The sequence below is a fragment of the Octodon degus genome, unplaced genomic scaffold (genome assembly GCF_000260255.1).
Source record: "Octodon degus isolate 3935 unplaced genomic scaffold, OctDeg1.0 scaffold00169, whole genome shotgun sequence".
NCBI classification, from domain to species: domain Eukaryota; kingdom Metazoa; phylum Chordata; class Mammalia; order Rodentia; family Octodontidae; genus Octodon; species Octodon degus.
Genome location: NW_004524745.1, coordinates 5222651 through 5233613, shown reverse-complemented (window position 1 = coordinate 5233613; position 10963 = coordinate 5222651).

Sequence of the window (10963 nt, the reverse complement as noted above, 5' to 3'; positions counted from 1 at the left end):
AACCTAGTGAAAATGTACATATTCCCATAATTGTCATACAGATTTAATACAATCCTAATCAAAATAGTATTAGCATACCTCACAGAACTAGAGAAATCATTTCTAAAATTCATTTAGAAACAGAAAAGACCTAGAATAGTAAACACAATTCTAGTTAACAAAGACAAGGTTGTGGTATCAGAATTCCTGTCTTGAAATTATATTATACAGCTTCCATGTTAAAAAATAGCATCAAATCTTTGATGGTAACACTAATTAGAAACAAATAAAAAATAGCATCAAATCTTTGATGGTAACACTAATCAGCTATGTTGCCTTTCTCACCATAATAGTTCTTATTTCACAGGTGAGGGAAACAAATTAACAGTAGATCTATCTATGTCAATGCATTGTGCAGCTAGGGAAATTACGCCCAAACAGATTTAGGGACCCAGTAGACTTACCATGAGTCAGTCCTTGGCTAAAAATCACACTGACCACCTGACCTCTGTGGCTTCCTACTCTTACTGGAGGGCCACATTAATGTTACAGATATTTTGGAGTCAGTGTTAGTTTGAAACTGTTGTTCTCACAGTGTATGATCATTTCATTTTGCCCAGTATAGGGCTACATTGTTCATTTTGTGTAAGAATTAGGGAAATATTAATATTGTGATATTTTGCTATTGAATTGTGCTTTTTATTAAGAGGACCTAAAACCTTCCTTTTATTAAAGGGGTTCTGGTTCTGTAAACTGGCTGAATTCAGGAAATTTGTTGAGAGTTTGTGATTATGTTGAGGAAATTTGAGGTAGATTTTTCTTCATTTCACCTAAACCGCTTTGCTTACACAAATGCATAAAATTTTGTAGACTTCATATTTATTTCACTGCTTGGAACACCTTATTAAGTGGTCAACATAGATCTACAGGAGACAGAATATTTAAAACATTGTTTGACTTTACTATCTATTACAGTAAGTATATCGGCTTTCTCTTTGATAGTTGAGTGGTATCACTTAGCCCCTGTCATTGCAGGATCCAATTAGATCCATCAGTTTGAAGCTTCCCTAATGATTGATGGCTGCCCCAACTGTAACAACAAGGAGTAAGAAAAAAGGAAAAATAGAGCTCATCAATAGTGTTGGTGCTCCCCTTATGCCTGTTTCTTTTTCATACATTTTATTGGTACATTTTAGATATACATAGTGATAATCTTATATACATGTACATGATATATCTTGATTCTTCCTTTTCTCCCAATCCCTTTCCTCCCTTAAATCCCTCTTCACCTCCTTAATTACAAAAGTTTCATTTCCTTTTTTCATTCTACTCTTTTAAATTTTCTTTTCCCTTTCCTCTTTTCTACCTTTCCTCATCTTTGTTCTTCATTCAGTTGAATATTTTCTTTCCATTTCTTAATATCTATTATGCATCTTGGTCCTTAACTTTCTCACAACAGAGAAACCATGATACTAAATATATGTCCAATTTATGTCACTTAGGAATATAGTTCCAAGGTTCACTACCTATAAATGTCTATAAAAATCTACAAATATATCCTTCTTTGAAATAGAGTAGTATTCTATTGTACAAAAATATCATATCTTCTTTATCCATTTCTCCATTGATGAGTATTTGAGGTGTTTCCAACATTCACCCATTAAAAACTGTACTGCTATATTCATGCATGTGCATATATCACCGTGGTATGATTGCTTTTAATTATTCTGAGAGGATACCAAGAAGGGGAATATCTAGGTCAGATGGGACCTCTAGTTCTAGGTTTTCTTTTAATCTTTACATTGATTTCCACAGGTTCCATCAGTCTATTTTTCCACTAACAGCAGAGAATGGTTTGTTTTTCCTTATAGCTCCATCAGCATTTGTTACTGGTTAGCTTCTTGATAATAGCCATTCTTTCTGGAATGAGATGGAATCTCAGTGTTGTTTTACTTTGCACCTCTCAAATGGCCAGTGATGTAGTGGTCATACTTTTTTCATATATTTGTTTGCTGTTTGTATTTCCTCATCTGAGAAGTGTGAATTCACTTCAGATGCCCTTTTTTTATTCAGTCCTTAAATCTGGGAAGTTTGTTTTTTTGTCTTTACATGCACTAGATGTTAGGCTTTTGATCAAGGAATATGTGGCAAAAATTCTTTCCAACAATCGGACTTGTCTCTTCCCTCTGTAATTTCTTTTGCTGTGAAAATCTCTTTAATAAGTGAAATCCTAAATTATTCTTATATACAAGTAACAAACTCACTGAGAGACAAATTAGGAAGCCATATCTTTCACAATCAGAAAAAAATGAAATACTTAGGAATAATTCCAATAAAGGCATATCTTTATATTGAAAAATATAGGAATCTGAAAAAGATATTAAAGATGTTGGAAAACAGAAATATATCCCTTGTTTTTGATAGGAAGAATCAATATAGTGAAAATGGTCATACTTCCAATATTACTATACAGATATAATGCAACCCCAAAGAAAATGCCAACAGCATACCTCAGAGAATGAAATAAAGGAAATCCTAATATTTCTTTGGAACCAAGAAACAAAGAATAATAAAAACAATTCTGGGCAACAAAGGCAAGACAGGGAACAGCACAATCGCTAACTTGATATTATATTACAAAGTTATCATGACAAAAACATCATGTTGCTGGCAAAAAAAAGAGACCTGGAGATCAACATAACAGATTAGAAGATGCAGACACAACTCCAAATATACTTAGCCACATTTTTGACAAAGGAGCCAAACACTTCAACTAGAAGAATGAGCCTTTTCAAAAATAAATAGTGCTGAGAGACCCAGAGCGCTGGCCTGGTGAGTGAGTGAGATGACCCAGGGCCTTCTGGATCCTGAACAGACCAAGAGCGCAGGCCCGGCAAGTGAGTGAGACAACTGGGCCGCGGGATCCTGCACAGACCCAGAGCGCAGGCCTGGTGAGTGAGTGAGATGATCCGGGGCCGCGGGATCCTGAACAGACCCAGAGCGCAGGCCTGGCGAGTGAATGAGATGACCCGGGGCCCTGGGATCCTCATTTGACCCAGGTTGCATGCAGGTCCAGCACGGAACCCTTCAGCAGAACTCCCTGCAAAAAGGCTAGAGGCAAGACCCACCCACCTGATTCAGGAGCAGAACATCTTGCCAGAGAGACAGAAAGGGTTCAACTCTAGTGCCTGCAGCAGAAAGAAGTGGAGCACAGCAGCCAGATCCAAACAACACCCACCTGGAGGAATCTGAATTTTATAGATCCGGACCTGGTGCTAAGGTAATAACTCTATCTAAGCTCTACACCAAAGGTCAGAAGACAGTGGTATACAAAATGACAAAGAGAAGGAACAAAATGCAGTCTTAGGCCCCAAGTCCACCCAGTACAAATGCAGAAGAAACTAGCACTGAGGAAACTGGAAATCACACACTAGATATCTTGGAAGTAATAGCAGTGACAGTAAAGAATAAACTACAGAAAGGTATAGAAGAAATCAGATCAGAAATAATTTCGGAACTGAAAAATGTAGTGGTAACTATAATCAAAGAAGTACTAAGTGCTTCTAAAGAATACACTGACAAAAAAATAGAGGAGAATATAAAAATTATGGAACCCCTGAATAAACAATTTAGGAAAAAAATAGAATCTATGAAACAGGTTCAAAGTGATATACAGGAAATTAAAACCTCAATAACATGCTGGCAAAACCTTTTGCGTGAAAGTGAAAATAGACTTTCTGACCTGAAAAACACCATTGCAGCTAGTGAAAAAGTAAGAAAAGATCTCTTTAAAACAACTAGGATACAGGAAAAAATAATTCAATACCTGCAAGATGATGCAAAGATGAACAGTGTGAGACTAATAAGCATCAATGAGAAGGAAGGAGTCAATACAAATGATATAAAAAGAATATGGGCAGAAGTAATAGCAGAAAACTTCCCAAATATGGGGCAACAATCTGACATTCCTGTAACTGAAGTATATAGAACTCCAAATAGTATCAATCCAATGAAAACCACACCCAGACACATAATAATCAAGATTCTAGAAATTCAGCATAGGAACAGTATACTAAAAGCCGCTAAAGAAAAACAGATCACATTTAAAGGAAAACCCATCAGAATAATGGCAGATTTTTCTTCACAAACCATCAAGTCAAGAAGAGCATGGAGCAAAGTACTTCAAGTCTTGGAAGAAAACAAATTCCAACCCAGACTGATATATCCTGCAAAACTGTCTTTCAAATATAATGGAGAAGTGAAATATTTTCATGACAAAGAACAACTAAAGAATTTCATGGTGACAAAGCCAAGCCTACACAGACTATTAAATGAAGTTCTAGAGAGGGAGCAAATTGATCACAGCCCCACGAATGAGAACAGAAAGAACCCATCAAATAGGGCAAACAATTAAACAGAGGAGAATAAGAGGTTTACAATAGTAGTCTTTTAGTTATTCCTTGTGTTCAGCAGCAGAATATTTTCATCAGCACACCCTACAAATAGACTTCTCTTCCACCCTATGAGTCATGATTCCACCTGAGTCTACAGGGTGGATTTCAAAGAAATAGCTGTAGCTCAGTTCCACAAGTGACGCCTAGCCACCAGTAACTGTCATGGTCATTATGCATGTCCACAGCACACTAGAACTTTGTGCGATATCCTATCCTCAAACTGTTAGAAGTGCTGGTCATTTATTTGCCATTCCAGTATTTATCTTATGTTTTACTCTTAGTACTTTTTTGCTATCATGAAAACTTTTTCTTAGTTCAGTTGTTTTGAAACATTTAATTTTCTGAATATTGCTTAATCTTAATTTTTGTTCTAAGATTTATACTGTATCTTTGACTTACAATTTATTTAAAAGACATTGTGTGATATCTTCTCCTAGTATTAGATACTTTAAAAAGTATATTTCCATTTTCTGTTGACTTTTAAAAAAAACAGGTTTGTACCTGTGTTGTTTACTTATTATTTCCTGCTTGTGTCTTGTAATATGAGAAACTGCTTTGGCAGTAACAATACACAATGTGCTAACCATTATTACTCTCCTAAAATCTTGTTTTGAGATTTTTGTAAAATAAATAAATAAAAAAAATTAAAATAAATAAATAAATAAATAGTGCTGGAAAAACTGGCTTTCCACAGGCCAACATTTGAACCTAGAGCCATATCTCTCACCATGCACTAAATTAAAATCAAAATACATTAAAGACTTAAACATTAAAAACAGAAACCTCAAATCTATTGGAAGAGAAAATATGAAGACACAGGTGTAGGCAGATCTATAAAAAAGCTTTGGTTGCAAACACTCATCATTAATGTTTCTTAAATTATTAATGAAGCATATGTTTTCTGGACCCTCTCAGTGTGAAGTGTATTTTACCTAGAAAATCTATCCCAACATTACCACTTTATTGAACCTATGAGCACTTTCATCAACAAGAAACCAAGAAATATCAGGTATTTCTAACTTATTCACAGGGGTCACCTTTTGATCCATACTCCAGTCAACCAATCAAATAGACTATTGGCGCCTTAACTCCATGAGCTGTGACACTAAATCTGTAATTTCAGCTTAATAGGTCTATATTAAGAAATTCAGGTTGATCCAAGTTTATGTTTCTTCCATTATTGTCTTACACTCCTAAAATTAATCCCCCTACTGCTCCCATAGGCGATGCAGAATTAGTTTCTTAAGGCAGAAGCAGAAAGTTCAGTAGTACAGAGGCAGGGGAGGTACTTCTACCACTGAGGGTGAGGAAAACTCTTCTGGCAAAATAACATCATAATAATGCATGAATTTAATGTTGCCGGTTTCATCACATTCCTCTCAAATACTTCTCTCCAATTTATGGAGTCTTGTTTTGTCCAATAAGTGCCCTCATTTTAAGTGCAAAGACCCTTTCAGGTTGAATGTTAAATTTTTATGGTAACTCTGTAAACTACATTTAAGGAAGGCCTGTATTTAGTTTTTAGGCAATTTTAGTTCTACAAGAGAAAAATTTCCTTTAGGACACACTTTGAAGATTTAGATTGTTTATGTTTTGGTGGAGCTTGGAATTTGATCTTTGAGCTCATTATTTACCTTTGTTAGTTTATTGAAGCATGCTAAGAGAAACCAGTTATCATTCCATTTCTTTTTCCAAAAAATGTTAATAAGTAATATGTATACAGTTATAAAATTTCTTGCATCTGACAAATGATAATTAGTATGATTACTTGCATAACAAAAGTGGGTAATTAGTATCATTCAATAGATCCATATTGTGTATGTAAACAGTTCACATTACAACTGTCAGTGCTCTCTATATCTCAGAAAATAAGATGATAGCAACTTCAGATCTCATCAAATTCAAGAGTCAGTTCCAGCAACCACTAAAGTGATTAGAGTAATCTATCCTTACTATTCTGTTTCTCTGCAACAATTCCCAGTATCAAAATCTGCATTGAATAGGGTTCTCTAGGGAAACAGAATTGATAGGGGATATATATATATATATATATATATATATATATATATATATATATCTGCAAGGGGGTTTATTAAGCAGGTTTACAGAATCATAGTTGGGAGAGTTCACAATTGACAACTGTCATGTGTGCAAAGAGGAACTGAGGAATTTAGTATCTGCTCCAATGTCTCAAAATAAGAAATGGGTGGGAATGTAGCTGAGTAACTTGGAGTTCAAGATCCTAAATTTAATCTCTGCTAACATCCCCCTCCACCGCCGACACACAGACACAGGAAGCCACAGAATGACAGCATTTGAAGATCAGTACCAGTTCAAGGTCAAAGGCTTGGGATCTCACTGAAGAGTTGCCAGTGCAAGTGGAAAGAAAACAGCAGAGACCCATCTCCACAGGCAATGACAGCAAAGGATGTACCTACTCAAGTAGATTAGAGCTTATCAAAAATAAGCACACTTCTCCAGAACCAGCCCAGGCCCAGCATGTCAGGGAGAACTTCAGCCTCGCTCTCAGGACCCCTCCAGATGCAGCCCAAGCCCAGGCCCAGCGAGTGTGTGGGAGAATTTCCTCCCTCCCCTGTACCCCCTGAATCCCTCCGGACCCAGACCAAGCCAGCATGTGAGTGAAACCTTCAGCCATGCTCTCAGGACCCCTTTGAATGCCTCCAGAACCAGCCTAGGCCCAGCATGTGAGTGAGACATACAGCTGTGTTCTTGGGACACCTCCAAAACCCTCCAGATCCATCCCAGGCCCAGTTTGTGAGTGATAATTTCCTCTGCACTAGGGGACCCATCCGGACTCAGCCCAAACCTAGGCCCAGTGGGTGTGTGGAGAGCTTTTGCACTCCCCTTTACCTACTGGATCCCTCTGGACCCAGCCCAGGCCCACCTTGAGTCATTCTGACCTGCTACCTGGAGCCCCAAACCAAGCCAGGCCTGGCATACAGGTCTGGTGCAAAACTCTGCAGCTGAAGTCCCTACACAGAGGCTAGTGACCAGAACCACACACCTAATCCAAGAGCAGAATATTTCTCCATAGGGGAACAACAGGTTCACTTCCAAGGGCTGAAGCAGGAAGAAGTTTAGCACAGCAGCCAGAACAAAGTCAGGCACAACTGGATGAATTTGAACTTTGCAGGTCTGTACCTGGTAAGCTGAGATACTTTGTAGAACCATATCTACAAAAGCAACCAGTCTCTTTCTCTGTTGTCTGAGAGAGAGGGCAAAAGGCAACTGGGATGAACTAGTCTGCCTGGAAAACACCAGGTACATCAAGGGGAGGTGATCAACAGAACTTAACAGAACTAACTTAAATACAAATTCCCAATTTAATATCTGAATACTTATATAAACATAATGATTACTCTTACTGTTTAAAATACAAACCCATTAGTTACAAAAGTTTATCAACTGTTAAATATCATTACCCATTATTAGTGTTCTTTATTGTACTTCTGTAAATACAAAACTATAACTGTCTTCATCATATAATCTCTCTTGGGTAAGAATTTCAGCAGGTGCTAAAGTTATAACTGCACCAAAGCTCTACACCAAAGGTCAGAGGAGAGTGCTATACAAAATGACAAAGGGAAGGAGCAAAATGCAATCTCAGGCCCCAAGCTCACCCAGAAAAAGTGCAGAGGACACTAGCACAGAAGCAATTGGGAATCATACAGCTAAAATATCTGAATTAATAGCATCTGAAGTAAAAAAAAAACAGCAGAAAGATATAGAGGAACCCAGATCAGGAATAAACTCTGAAATAAAAAAAGAAATCTCTGAATTAATAGAGTCTGAAGTAAAGAATCAACTGCAGAAACATATAGAGGAAATCAGATCAGAAATAATCTCTAAAAAGAAAGGATAATTATAATGAAACAATAACTGTTTCTCAAGAAGACACTGATAAGAAATAAAGACCAGAAAAATGATGCAATCCTTGGATGAACAATATAAGAAAGAAACAGATCACATGAAGCACAGTCAAAGAGATATAGAGGAACTTAAAATCTCAATCACAAGCTTGCAAAACCATTTGAGTGAAAGTGAAGATAGAGTTTCAGATGTTGAAGATGCTCTCACAGCTAGTAAAAAAGGAGGAAAGATTTCTTAAAAACAACTAAGATGCAGGACAAAATAATTCTTCACCTGCAAGATGATGCAAAGATGGACAATGAGAGACTAATATGCATCAATGAGAAAGGAGTCAATACGAATAAATAAAAGTATATGAGCAGAAGTAATAGCAGAAAACTTCGCAAATATGGAGAAACAATCTGATATTCAGGTAACCAAAGCATACAGAACTCCAAATAACATCAACCCAATTAAAAACACACTGAGACGTATAATAGTCAAGATCCCAGAAAGCCAGTACAAGAACAGTATACTGAAAGCCTCTAGAGAAAAGAAACAGATCACATTTAAAGGAAAACCCATCAGAATAACAGTAGACCTCTCTTCACAATCTGTTAAGTCAAAAAGAGCATAGAGCAGAGTACTTCAAGTCCTCTATGAAAAAAATTCCAGCCCAGACTATACCCTGAAAAACTCTCTTTCAAGTTTGATGGAAAAGTGAAATGATTTCATGACAAAGAACAACTAAAGAATTTCATGACGACAAAGCAAACCTTACACAGACTACTAAAAGACATTAGAGAGACAGACCAAAATGATCAGAACTCCAAGAATGACAACAGAAAGAACACACCAAATATGGCAAACAATTAAACACAGAAGAAAAAGGAATAAACAACAACAGGTAAATAACATGTCAATCTTAAGTTAATGCATCTCAGTTATAACTATCAATGTAAATGGACTCAATTCACCAATTAAAAGAAACAGACTGACACAGTGGATTAAGAAACAAAATCCAACAATATTCTGTACACAAGAAACACACTAAATTCATGAAGAAATTTATAGGCTGAAAGTCAAATGATAGAAAACAATACTACACACCCCATCACCTCAGAAAAAAGCAGAGGTAACAATCCTGTTCTCAGACAGTTTCAATTTCAAACCAGGAATTATCAAATGAAATAGAGAAGGCCACTATTTACAGGTTAGGGAGAAAATTCAAGAGGAAGAGGTAACAGTCATAAATATGTACACACCAAACACAGGAGCACAAAACTATATAAGACAAATCTTAATGGATATGAAAAAATCTAATGTCCAATACAACAATCTTAACAGGAGAACTTAACAATCCTTTATCCCAAAAAGATAGGTAGTGAAAAACAGTTTGCAAAGAAGTAGCAGAACAGAACCAGAGCTTGGAACAAATAGATTTAGTGGACATATACAGAGTGTTCTCACCAACCACAGCTGAAGACACATTTTTTTCATCTTCACATGGGTCATTTTCTAAAATAGACCACAAATTGGCCCATAGGCAATGCTTAAGTATATGCATGAAAATAGAAATTATCCCATGCATATTATCTCACCCCACTGCAATGAAACTGGAAATAAATGAGACAAGAAACCAGAAAAACCTCCTAAATACATGGAAATTAAACAATGCCCTACTCAGCAAGCATTGGGTCACAGTTGAAATTAAACAAGAAATTGAACAATAACTACAAATCAGTGAAAATGCAAGCACAATTAAAGGAACTTATGGGATGCAATGAAAGCAGTTCTCAGAGGGAAATTCATAGCTGTGCACTCACACATTAGGAAAACAGAACGGGAACAAGTAAACACCCTAATGTTGCACCTCTAACATCTAGAAAACAAAGAACAAACCAAACAGAGTGCCCAAAGACAGGAAGAAATAAAAAAGATTAGAGCAGAAAGTAATTCAATTAAGATGAAGAAAACAGTTCAAAAAATTAATGAATCAAAGCTGCCTCTTTGAAACATTAAAGAAAATACATGAGCACCTAGCTAACCTCATCAAAAAGAGGAAAGAAAAAATTCAAAAACAATCAATGAGGAATGAAAGTGGTGTAACTACCACAGACCCAGAGGAAATTCACAAGAATGTAAATAGCTACTTGTAAATTGTAACTGTAATTGTAATTGTAAATTGCTACAGCCAACAAAATATGAAATATAATAAAAAGCCTACTGACAAAGAAAAGGACAGGTCCTGATGGAGTCACAGCTGAATTCTACAAGAAATTTATGAAAAGTATAATCTCAATACTCCTCAAAATCTTCAATAAATCTGAAAACAAAGCAGTGCTCCCAAAATCATTCCTGGAGGCAAGTATTATACTGATACCAACTCCAGGGAAATACACAACTAAAAAAAGAGAACTACAGGGCAAAATTTTTCATGAACATAGATGCAAAAAATCCTCAATAAAATCCTAGCAAGTAGAACACAGGAAATCATCAAGAAGCTCATACACCATGACCAGGTAGGTTTCATCCCAGGGATGCAAGGATGATTCAATATTCAAAAATCTAGGGCCAAGGAGATGGCTCAGTGGAATAAGCGCTTCCCTGGCAAATGCAAGGGCCTGAGTTCAATCCCCGGTTCTGCAAAATATATATAT